Source organism: Manduca sexta, chromosome 12, assembly GCF_014839805.1.
Source record: "Manduca sexta isolate Smith_Timp_Sample1 chromosome 12, JHU_Msex_v1.0, whole genome shotgun sequence".
NCBI classification, from domain to species: Eukaryota; Metazoa; Arthropoda; class Insecta; order Lepidoptera; family Sphingidae; genus Manduca; species Manduca sexta.
This window is the reverse complement of record NC_051126.1, coordinates 5524309-5530877: the sequence shown is the minus strand read 5'-3', so window position 1 is coordinate 5530877 and position 6569 is coordinate 5524309. Positions and strand designations below refer to the sequence as shown.

Here is a 6569-nt window from a genome sequence, read left to right as displayed (position 1 = left end):
TTTATATTGTAGATGATATACCCCTACACCAACACAGCCAGGAGTTGTATGTTTTGATGCATCTGTATAAATTTGATGCCAACAGGGCCAGTTCTTATCTATTAAATAGTTCAAATAGCTGTTCGCATAGTTTAAATGTTCCTGTATACCCAAATTAAAGCATATATTCGGTGAAAGTAGTAAGGAATCAAAGTTGGTGGAATAAATAGGGAGGTGTTGTGAATTGTGTGTAGGAGCTTCTATTGCTTGAAATTTTTGGAGACTTTTAACTAGACAAGGCCAGGACTTATGAACCCAGTATTTTGACAATCTAACCTGTTCATTAAGGCGGCACAGTTTAGATAGAAGAGGAGGATTGGAAAATTGCAGAGTACGTAATAAAAATTTGTCGGAGAGATATTGCCGTCTAAGCCTTAATGGGGATTCAACGCATTCAACCTGTAAGGCATTAATAGGGCTTGATTTCATAGCGCCACATATGATTCTCAAAGCTCTTGATTGTATGGCATCTAGTTTCTTAAATCCAACGATGTTACCAGGTTCTAAGACAAAGGTTCCATAGTCCAAGACGCTTCTTATGACTGCATTGTATATGAGCTTTAGAGATAATGGGTGGGCACCCCACCAAACTCCTGAGAGACACCTGAGCATATTTATATGTCTCTCGCATTTAGCGCTTACATAGTCACAGTGAGGTACTCCTGTAAGTTTGGAATCTAGTATCATTCCCAAAAACTTCACTTGGCTTTTAACCGGTATAAATTCGCCGTCATATTGTATATTAATCAGGGGAGGTATTCTATGTCTAGTAAATAATACGGCTGTACTTTTTGGAACAGACAGTTGTAAACCATTTAAATTTAACCAACCTTTTAATAAATTTAGTGAAGAAGAAATATTAATACAAGCAGTGTCTATTGACTGGTCAGAAGTATACAAAAGTAAATCATCCGCGTATTGAAGCATAGAAACGGAATCATTAATTGACGATCCTAAGTCGTAAGTATATATATTGAACAACAGAGGACTAAGAACCGAACCTTGTGGAAGGCCTTGCCATAGTCGCCTTGACATTTTAGGAGAATTTGGAATATCTAATGAAACTTTTCTATCAGAGAGAATATTCATTATAAAATTAGTAAGCATTTCTGGTACTCCTACTGTTTTTAGCTTATTTTTAAGAGCAAGCAAACAAACATTGTCATATGCTGCAGCAATGTCTAAAAACACCAACTACTGATTCCTTGTTAGAGAAGGCCAAACGAATATCTGTAACAAATATACTTATACTATCCATAGTACTTCTACCTTTTCTAAATCCGAACTGACTATCAGGTAGTAAGCCTCTGCTTTCAATATACCACTCTAGGCGGTTTTTAACTAAATGTTCAGCAATTTTTGCTAACACAGATGATAACGCTATAGGACGATAGGAGGAAACATAAGATGGATTTTTATTGGGTTTTAGTATTGGCAACACTAACTGATGTTTCCATGACAATGGCATTTTCCCTGTAGTAATAATTAAATTAATAAGAGCTAAATAATAGGAAAGAGCACCGTCTCCTAGATTAGCAAGGAATGAATATGTTATGCCATCATTTCCAGGAGCAGTATCTTTGACATTTGTTAAAATACCTTTAAGTTCAGGGAGAGTAAAAAGTGAGTTGAGTTCTGACCTGTCGGAGGAGATAACTGAATATCTTTCAAGCAAATCTTGTTGTGGTACAGATGCAGGGGCTACAGTATCTAGGAACTGATCAGCTAAATTAAGGGGAATGCTTGAATAATTTTTGTTTTCAAACGCAAGCCTAAATCTTTTAATATTTCGCCATACTATTGTAGAATGTGTATATGGGGAAACAGAAGAACAGAAATTCTGCCATCCGACAAATTTCTTTTTTTTAAATAACTTCTTAGTATCAGAAATAACATTAGATAAAATTTGAAAATTTTCTTTAGACATGTCATCAGCATAGATCTTTTCTGCTGCCTTTCTCTTATTAACGGCATCTGTACACTCTTTGTCCCACCAAGGAGGAGAGGGTATCTTATTTTTCGGTGTATTTTTACAGGGAACACTTTATCAGCTGCTTCATTTAATAATGTGCATAAAGCATCTGCACATTCACACGGATCATTTATTGAAACATTTGGAAGAGAGGATATACTGTTTTCAACAATTGATTTAAAATTACCCCAATCTCCATCATTCAACCTATATTTAATTCTTGGACCTTGTTGAGGGATTTTTAAATATTTCTGAGGAAACTTAATTAAAATTGGGAAGTGATCACTACCAAAGGTGGAATCCATAGTATTCCAGGACAAAGTGGAAGCTAAATTTGGAGTGCAAATGGATAAATCAATAGCGCTTAAGATTCCATCAGGACCAGTGCGATGTGTTGGATTACCAGTATTCAGGATGCAAAGATTATGAGTATCTAAAAGTTCCAAAACAGCTTCTCCATTGGAGTTAGAGATGGAACTGCCCCATGATCTATGATGTGAATTGAAGTCCCCTAGCAATATAAATGGCCGAGGTAAAGAAGAAAGCATATTATTAATTTCAATGAAAACGAGAGAAGAAGGATGAGGAATGTAGATGGAAACAAAACATATATTGTTAATAATGACAGCTATAATTGAATAATTATCACTGTGTGGAGGAAGACTTAAAGGAGTGTATGTCTGGGATTTTTCTATAAGTATGGCTACACCACCATACCCATCTGCTCTGTCTTCTCTAAGACATATATAATTGGGTATACGAAACATAGAATTTGGTTTAAGCCATGTCTCAGTGAGAGCTATCACAAAGGGTTCATATTTATTAACAATGTAAGCTAAGTCACTTTTTTTGCTGATTACACTGCGGCAATTCCATTGGACCAATTGATCCATTATTATGTGTGTTAATGAGAGAGTTTAATAATTCAGGGGCAACGTTGGACGGTTCAATTATATATTGAGATAAATAATTTATAAGTGCTAGAACAATCTCAGATAAGGATTGTTCTTGTTGCTGGTGTGGATGCTGCAAAGCACAACCATTGCCAGATTGGGATGGCATATTGTAATCCTTAATTAGTTCCTTATGAGCATGTTGATTATAACCACTTATAGCGGTAGGTGGTGGGCGTGGCTTTAAAAAGATTGTTTTTTTGTGAGATGTAGATTTATTGGTTGGCTGTTTAAATTTTAAAGGTTCATCACAAAGAGGTTTATTAATCAATATATCAGCAAAAGATCTGTTAACTGATGGAAAATTTTTTGCAGCTTCGGCATAAGAAATACAATTCTCAGCCATGAACAGCTTAATATCTTTTTGTCTGTTAAATTCTGGGCAACATTTATTAATAGCAAAATGATTACCAGAACACAAGCAACATGAGCCGCAATCCTCTTCCACATTGCAAGAATCTCCTGTGTGTCCTTGACCACATTTAAAACATCGAGGTTTTGATCTACATTGTACTTTCGTGTGGCCAAAGCGACAGCATGCAAAGCATTGGACAGTTGGGTAAACATATAACTCAACAGGAAGAGCATTGTAGCACATAAATATATGTTTAGGTAACACTTGTCCATCAAACGTCATTACAATTGTTTGGGATGGTTTCCATGTTGGAGAACCTTCCACTAAAACTTTATAATTTAACCGTCTCATTTTTATAATTTTACCACATCCTATAGGCACTGTAACATTATCTAAAACTTCTTCTGGTGACCATTCTATAGGGACTCCCCGCACCAGTCCCATTCGTGTAATATTAAATGTGGGAATAAAGGCTTTAAGATTTTGTGAAGATAGACTGTTGTGTTCAATGAAATTATTTGCATCAATGAATTTTGAAAATGACATAGAAATTTTGTTTCTACCAATTCTTTTGATACTGCCATTTATAATATTTTTAAAATCATGTTTTTTTAGGAATTTGCCAAAAGCTAAAGGGTGGAGTGTGGAGCCGTCATTGGGGGGATGATTGTATTCTGTTTATATGTATAACATATGGAGCACTATCAGTACTTTCGTATAATTTTCGTCCGATAGAAGTAGGGGTATGCTGGGGATTTAATGTGTCATTGCTGTGATTGAATTTAGTCTGTGTATCGGGGTAATTAGAATTAATTAGAGTTTCAGGTAGTTCCATTACGTCAGAGTTATTGCAATGACAACTTATCAATTTGTTGTCTTCCGAACCATGGGTCCTTCTACGCTTATTACATCGTTTACAAATTTTGTTTAAACGACTTCTCTTAAGTGGGCGTTGAGAAAGCGAACTGTCCGTGTCCATTCCTGATTCAGATTCATTACAAGTAGTATTACTTAATTGTTACATTATAGCCCACCGGAGGGACTGTCCCCCCAGGATCGGGGGGCTCAGCCATCATCCAGAAAGTAAGATAAAAGAACTTACCAGATGGCCAGCACTGACAAAGAAATTAACAAATAAAGAATAAATTATAATACTTAAACTTAAAATATATCTAAAAACAGTTTATACACCACTGATCACTATGAATAAGTTATTAAAATTATATTTTAAAATAAAAAATCAAAAAAGCGCGCCTTACAAGTCGAACGTTTCCCGCCCTTTTGAATTTAAACTTATGTTCATGTTACTAACTTTCAAATTACAGACGTCAGAACAAGACAAGCATAGAAGGAATCTAAATTACCCTCATATACTTATCCTACTTTTTCAAATAGGTCAAAGCCGTTGAAAAGAACGAGACAAATATTATGTTGCTAATAATAAGGTCGGTTTGCGCACACTTTAAAATAATCAAATGGTTACCTTTGGTCATCTTTATGATGCCGAATTAAAAAGCAAATAAAATGTCAAATGTTCCAACTTGCCAATCTCAAAACAATTGTTACGCGCCGCTATCCTAGCCGATGACATCGGGCGTTTCCGGAAGTATTCGGCTGCGCGCGCAGGCTGGCAGAAGAGAAGATATGTCATGCGGCGACTATTCTATTATAATTATTCTTGTTGGTTGGACGGTGTCAAAAAATGTCTAAATTGTATTCTGTAATTATTTTTCTAATATAATGTTTACTGTAAAGAGAGCGTTTTAACATTCAGAAGTGGGATTACACAAATGATAATTTGAAGTTACATTGAATTCGAATGTGAAGAGAACTACCGGAATAAATCTGTGATGAATCATTGAATGCCAAAATTAAAATTACCAGATTCTCAGATTTTAGTTACCATGGCAAACGTCTACGTCTGTTGAAGTAAATATGTTGGGAATGCCTATGGAATTGATGTCTGTACATTACTACGATTCACGACATTCATAACAAAAACTTTGTTATGCCTGCTGCTTGGCTCACTGGAGAGGGTGTTTTCTTAGAAACTAAATCATTGGAGACAGGAATGACTGGAGTCATATGTAGTCAAATCGGTGGCGTAACACTTCAGGCTGACAATGCGAACGTACGTAACTGTTAATTTTATTTAATCTGATCTGTCTGTGGCTGTGAACCTTTTGATCATATTCTGTCTGCAGCCATGACCATTCTGATCATATTCTGTCTGTAGTCATGAGCATTCTGATCATATTCTGTCTGTAGTTATGAGCATTCTGATCATATTCTGTCTGTAGTTATGAGCATTCTGATCATATTCTGTCGTGATCATGAGCCTTCTGATCATATTCTGTCTGTAGACATGAGCATTCTGATTAGTGTTACTAGGTCCTATTTGTTTAAAATCGGGCAACAGATAAAACAAATCGGGATCTAGGTTGAAGGTCGAGACACAAAAAAAAAATACTGCAAGTCATGCTAATGTTGGTTTTAATTGCAATTTCTGTTTTAACATCGAATCATAAATCACGGTACAGTCGCGTCTCTAAACAACAGAACAAAACAAAACTATACTTACAGGGCTTGTGATGTGATGCGTTGTTTATTTTTTTATAATAATGTCTTTTGATAAATTTATTGATTTTCGGGACATTTAATGTCCCAATCAGTTGCAAATTGGGACGCGTCTCCAGAACTCTGATAACCGGGATATTCCGTGCACATCGGGACACCTGGTAGCACTACATCAGAACATATTCTGTCTGATTTGACTGCTTTATTTTACTGATCCGCTTCATTCATTCTGTTTTACTTAATTTCTTTACTGTTTTTCTATTTCTGTTTCTGGTTTTGTGTTTGTGTTTATATTTAATTATAAACTATATATAATATGTATGAATTCATTAATTTTACATGGAAAGCTTACAGTCTGACATAAAGAGATTAAGTGCTGCAATATACGGCAGGAGTACAATATTATGTGATTTGTGGTATACGAGTTTCCTAAGTCCAGTCAACTGTGTTGATGTATAAATGCAATTTAAGAAAACAGAGTAAAGAAAATAAGACAGAGCATATGTTGTTGTTTAGAAATGTAATAAAATAATATAATATAAAATACATATCCTTTTTTCCAGATACGCTCACTGATCTGGTTTGGAGCATGATAAAAAAAACTAATCTGTCTGTACTTGGACTATGGATAAAATGAAAAGCACTGGCTTATTAATTGAAATGTTTGGTATTC

General features: G+C 35.2%; 1 long non-coding RNA gene across 1 annotated transcript; it reads left to right on the top strand.

The window, feature by feature from the left end:
• Window positions 1-1228: 1228 nt before the first annotated feature.
• Window positions 1229-3815, top strand: LOC115454645. Its single transcript, XR_005112243.1, has 3 exons — window positions 1229-1662; window positions 2076-2955; window positions 3208-3815. It is a non-coding gene; the product is annotated as an uncharacterized LOC115454645 (long non-coding RNA).
• Window positions 3816-6569: the final 2754 nt, after the last annotated feature.